Source organism: Peromyscus californicus, unplaced genomic scaffold (assembly GCF_007827085.1).
Source record: "Peromyscus californicus insignis strain IS unplaced genomic scaffold, ASM782708v3 Scaffold_8__1_contigs__length_139910024, whole genome shotgun sequence".
Classification (NCBI taxonomy): Eukaryota; Metazoa; Chordata; class Mammalia; order Rodentia; family Cricetidae; genus Peromyscus; species Peromyscus californicus.
Window position 1 is genome coordinate 10,123,846 of NW_026294606.1, and position 6,000 is coordinate 10,129,845.

Consider the following 6,000-nt stretch of genomic DNA (forward strand, 5'->3'; position numbering starts at 1 on the left):
TTCACACCTCTAGGCCTTTATACACAGCTCCATCTGTCTGAGATCCCTTTTCTCCCACAATCCAACAGTCCTGCCTCTGAAGTCCCACAGCCTTGTTTACTAGCCCGAGTAATTATCACACCGTATTTTAATTTTACTTTTCACTTCCTCTGCTGGCCTGTGGCATCCTTGGGGCGCTTCTCCATCCTCCCAAAATTATCCTCAGAACATGTTTTCAGCAAGGGTAATAGTACAAGGTTTATTTTTTTTTCAGTATTAATGTGCCTGGCATCTCACTAAACTCATTGCTTAGCTATGACATTAAACCTTAACATAGTGTGTACCTTTCTTGAATAGTCAAGATGCTTTCCAGAGGTTATTTTACCTGTAAGCACACTTGTGTGCTACATGGTGACAGAGCTGAGGCTGAGTTCAGAATAAAGGCCACCTGTTTTTCCTCCTCTGGCTCCTTAAGGTTCCAGGGGTTGAAGAGCCTGGGTTTTAGGCTCAATTCTGCTTCTAAATTGTGGAGTGACTTTGGGGGGCAACGGTGCCCCCTAGGCCCTGTCTGCCTGGAAGAGTCTTTGAGAGACCTAGAGGATCACGTGATGCCAGGGCCCTCCCTGCTTCAACTCGCCAAGAGGAGATTTTTCTTCTACGGTTGGTTTTCTGCCCAGGAGTTGGCTTTCCTGTCTGGGAACCTCCCAGCTTCTCAGCCTCAACCTCTTTTCTCGCTAATTGTAGCTTCTCGGAGCAAAACCGCGTTTGCAACCTGCTGCCGGGGTCGCCTCTGCCTCCCTCCCTCCCTGCCAAGCTGGGATTTCTCTTTAGGTGGGGGTGGAGCCCTGGGCAAGAGGGAGGGGAGGCTGCAGCTGCCCGGCTCCTTCCTGCCGCTTCCCTGTTGTTCCTCAGCCCCTTCCCTCCCCTCGCCCCCCCACCCCCGACGGAAACTCAGCCTCACACTTTCTAGGGATGTTCGGGGCACAGCCGGAGCCCGCGGTTGCAGCGGGCAGCCGCGGGCTTCTGGGTTGCTCTCTCCCAAGTCCGCCGCCCGGAGGTGGGGTGGGCGTTTGCAGGAAAGGGGGACGGCGCACTCCGCCCTCCAGTGCAGACTAGGCCCAGCACGCCCCGCTGGAGCCGGGGACCCCCGCATGCCGGTCCCCTCCACCCTCTTTCCCCGCCATTGCTCCCGCCAGGCCGCGGTGACTGCAGACCCAGGCCGGGGCCGCGGCGGTGACTAGGCCCGGGTCCAGCGCGTCCCCGCCGCCGCTCGGGGAGGAGCGGGAGTCCCCGACAGGGCAGCCTTCGGCCCCGGGAGCGCCCAGGCCCCGGCGCCGCGCTTTGTGGCTCGCCGCCGGGATGCAGCGGCTGGCGAGGGCGGCGGGGCGAGTCCGGGTGCGAGCGCGCGCGGAGCCCCGGGGCGGCTCGGTCCCCAGCGCTCGCTGAGCCCAGACGAGGCCAGGAGCTGTCCCCGGGGCGATGCTGAAGGGAGCGGGGGGAGCGCTGCGGGGAGAGGCCGGAGCGCGGGCGTGCGGGGCTCGGGGCAGCGCCCGCCCTCCGCCGGGGTCTCCCCGACCGCTCGGCTGGCGACACGGAGCGAGCGCGGGCTACGAACCTGTTGGAGGCAGCAGTTCCTCCGCCGTGGGCCGACCAGGGCGCCCGGGACCGAGGCTCTGGCGCGCCTCTCCCTCCCGTCCTCCTCACTCCTCCGCCGAGACGCTCCCTCCTGCCGAGCTTAGCGCGCGCCACGCTGGGGGCGCGGAGCCCCTCTTCCGTCGCCCCGAAAGCTGGCGGAGCTGCAGGGCACACAGCTCAGAGGCCTCCCCCAAGGGCAGCCGGGCTCCCAGGGAGACCCGAGCTTCCTGAGAAGGGAGGCGGGGGCTGGCTGCTGGGACAACAGCGAGTGGCAGAAGAAGAAAACGGCTGGGAAGCAAAAGGGAGACAAGGGAGTTCCCCAGACTCACAGCTCTGTCTTGAAGTTTGGGGACGCGTGAGGGAGGGGGGTGTTGCTAGGATATCCCGTCATGGAAATCTCTTTCTACCTCTCTCCCTTTCTGTGGCCAGCAACTACAACATATGCTTACACTTACCTGTTCAGTTGCAGACTGCCCTCAGCTCTGTCTCTGACATCAAATTCGGGTATGTCATTAACCGTCCCTCAGGGAGATCTTTCAGAAAATAGGATATTTAAGGTCATTCATCAGCAAAAGGCAGAAGACTCTCCTCCCTGGTTGTCACCGTGACAGAGTTCTACTCGTTCTTAGCAGACTCACCCCAGGGCCTTTGCACCCGTGTCTTTTACCTTTTGACTGCAATCTTACTTAGGTTTAATCCACAAGGTAAAGTGAAGTCTCTTGTGCTGTAGGGTCCACCTGTAAGTCCCTCTGCTGGATGCTTGATCACACCATATTATAATTGTTTATCTCCACCCTAAGCGACCAGTCTTGTAAAAGCTGGATCCATATTCTTCTCGGGATCTCCACCACCTAGCACACAATAGTTGTTCAATTATAACTGCTAGATCCGGGGACAAATGTGAAGCAAAGCTCAAAGGAACTTCCCTTTCTTCATGGGACTGCTCATTTGACTTCTATATTTTCATTGCTGCCTGCAAGGCCCCACTGGGCAGCCTTATCACCAACACTTCTCTGAGTCACCAACTCCCCTTACAATGACCTCAATTCCCACCTTGAGCTGCTTAAAGAATATAAGTTGCTATTTTCTTTGCTTGCCCCACTCATCGTCTGGACTCACAGGGCTGAATCCTTCTAGTCATTTGGATTTTAGCTCCAATGTTCTAATGCCACTCCCTCAAAGATGCTGTCTCTGACCATGTGTTTAATACAAGTGTGTCCAGCACATTTGTAGACAACAGCATCACATCACAGTACTGGAAGGCTGTGCCTCCTGATTTAATGCTTTCCCCATTTACTCTGGAGCATTTCTTCACAATTTTCCTTTGCTGTACCGAGGGTCAAATTTCAATTTTTTAGTAGTTACTTCTCTGAAATAATTTTACAGCCATCCCTTGTTATGTGTGGGGGATTGGTCCCAGGAACTTGATACAAAACTCTGAAGATGCTTAGATTTCTTACATAAAATGGCATTGCATTTGCATACAGCCTACATAATCTTCCCACATGTTCTTTGTTGGGGACAGGGTCTCATGTAGCACAGCTGGCCTCTCCTCCTGCCTCCACCTCCTAAGTGCAGGGATCGCAGGCCCATGCCACCACGCTTGGTCTCCTCCACCTCCAGATCCTTAGATGACCCACGTGCCTGCTGTACTGTCAGCATTCTGAGCCGAATTTATCTTAGTCTGCACATCACAGCCCCCTTTTTCTTGCTGTGTGGGTGACTGAAATCACCTCTGGGCCAGAAGTCACCAGAGAAGGCTTGAAAGGAGGGTACATAGACATCCTTAAAAGGGAAGAGTCGGCTGGGAGAGGGCCTTAGGCCATTTTGTCATGCTTTAATGGGATGTGCCGCAGACTGGGCAATTTATCATGAACAGAAATGTACTGGCTCGTTGTCCAAGTGAATCCTAAGCAGAGGAGTTGGCAAGGGTCTCTTCGTTGTGTTATCCCATGAGAGAAGGAGTGAGAGAACAGGGAGGGGGGGAGGAAGGAGAGGGAGGAAGAGAAACTTGTAACTTCAAGCTCTGTTACAATTGTCATTTATCCACTTATGAGGACAGAGCCACTGTGAACTAATACCTCCCAAAAGAGAATTCTGTTTCTAATACATCAGCCTTGAGAGACACGGTCAGTCACAACAGGGAAATCGTCCATAAGTGGCTGTGGGTGGAGTCACAGGCCTGAGCAGTAGCCCTTTCCCACCCTGGGCAGCAACATCAGAAAAAACACTTTTCCTTCTTACCACCCAGGGCAATTCACACCGTCACTCTCACTTGATGTACATGACAACTGTATCCAGCGGACGTTATTCTGTCCGTCTTATACCCCACGCCATCGAGGGCATCAGAAGCAGACTAACTTGGCCAAAGTCAGATAGTTTGTGAATGGTGATACTGTTCCTGGTACCATGATGCATGCTGGGATCTAGAGCATCTAAGAATTCACATCGCTGGGAGACACAGGCTAAGCAGTAGGTTGTAGCTGGAGAACGGTTTTCACCCAGGAGAGAGGTGGGGCAGCATAAATGGACACCCAAATCAGGAGAAAATGAAACTTGAATACCAGCTACAACTTGTTGAGCACTATCCAGATGTGACACACTATGGTAAGAATTGTGCATGCTGTGTCTTAGCTAGTCAATCCTGCTTATCCTTCCCCGTTTTACAAAGGAAATTGAAATCACGAAGCTGGTGAGCAGCAGGGTGGGGCTTAACCTGAGTTTATTTGACTCAAAGCCTGAGAGCTTAACCATTATGAGCCACTGAATTTGAATTTCTGGTGAGCAGGAATTTGAATATGATGACTAGGTCATAAAAAGCCTGTGCATAGGATGTCTTCACTCCTACCGAACAAACGTTGTGTATGGAGCGCTGCCAGGCAGTGGAAGGGAGGGTAAACACTACCTTTGGGGATGGTTACAGAGGCTCAATTTCAACTTTTAAGGCCTAAATAGGGGTGTTTACAAGCAGACAAAAAGGGAGAGTGTTTCAGATGGAGACAGAATATCTAGGGGCCTTTGGATAGGAAAATGAAAGGATTGTTATATGTGCACGGAGTTAAATGTTGTGTGCTCATGAAGCTATAAGGAGAGGAAATCAGGCTGGGACAGGCTTGGACTCAGTTATCACCATTTCATCTCTGAGGCAGCGGGGACCCATCGATGGGCAAAGACTCCCCCTTTGACGGCTGCTGTCATGTCCTTCGTCATCCCAAGGCATCAGCGTTGTCCTCGGTGACGTGCAAAGTGCTTTCTCCAGATGCTGCACATGTCACTCGGAGCTGATGGGGGTCAGAAGCTCCATGAGGGTACCATGCCTGTGGTTCTTATTGGTTGATAACACCTGGCAGCAAACCTGGACCTGTGCGGGGGCCCAGTAAGCAGCGGAGAAGGAAGGACTGTGCACAGGGAGTCTCAAGGGACAGGAACATGAGGAGTGCACAGGTTCTTAGAATACCTGCTCTGGAAAGCACCAAGCTACTGCTTCCCACCTCCAAGCACCTTGGGGAGGCTGGGATTCAGCTTCCAAAATGGCTGCTGAATGAAAAACCAAAAAAATAAAATAACAAATAAAAACAATCACAGCTCATCTCCCTTGTCATTTACAGAAAGGCATGTTTGGCACCAGGCTCCCAGTACCCAGCCAGGTCTGGGCTTCTCTGCTGTGTGATATCTTTTGGCTCCTGGATTTTTGTCCTGGTGTTCTCTGTTGTGTGACAATCACATCATATGCCATCGTTTGAGTTTATGGTTTAAAAGGATGGTTGCTGTGCTAATGATGCTCTTGCCTCAGGTGCAAAAGATCTGCCTCCTATTGCCCCACCCCTCCTGGAGTGTGCTCTGGGATTGGCTGGCTTGCAGGGCTGGCTGGGGTCAGTACTGCTCACTTTGCAGCACACCTGCCATTCGGTGTCTTTCGAGTCCTTGCACATCTCTCATTTTCAGTGTGGAGTCACAGAGGAAGATTCTCCCTCAGTATTCAGACTGGAATAGATGTCTCCTAGGAGAAGGCAGACCTGCCCACATTCTCCAATGTGCTTTCTTTTCACCCCGATACACAGTATGATTACCTCTCATTTTGGTTTTGATGACACTTTCTGCTCTTTGAAACGTCTGTCCACTTATTCCTTATTTCTCATTCTTTCGCCAAATTCCAGCTCCATGAGAACCGAGGCTGCTGTGTTACCCTGAACCTGTTCTTTCGGTCTGCTTTATGTTGCTATGGTATCTGAGACCAGGGAATTCATAAAGGTGTAGAAATTGATTTTCTGAATTCTGGAGGCTGGGAACTCCAAGATCAGTGAGCTGACACCTGGAGGGGACAAACACTGTGTCCTCATAGGAGGAAAAAGGTATCCCATGAATCCTTTCCTACTCAGCATGAAT

The 6,000-nt window shown here is 52.3% G+C and overlaps 1 protein-coding gene across 1 annotated transcript in view; it reads right to left on the reverse strand.

The window, feature by feature from the left end:
• Cplx2 (complexin 2) overlaps positions 1-1,897 on the reverse strand; it is a 73,666-nt gene extending 71,769 nt beyond the window's left edge. Inside the window, exon 1 of the mRNA XM_052727651.1 lies at positions 1,595-1,897. The gene's annotated coding sequence lies outside the window, so the exon portion shown is untranslated. The remainder of the gene's footprint in view (positions 1-1,594) is intronic.
• Between the last annotated feature and the right edge of the window lie 4,103 nt (positions 1,898-6,000).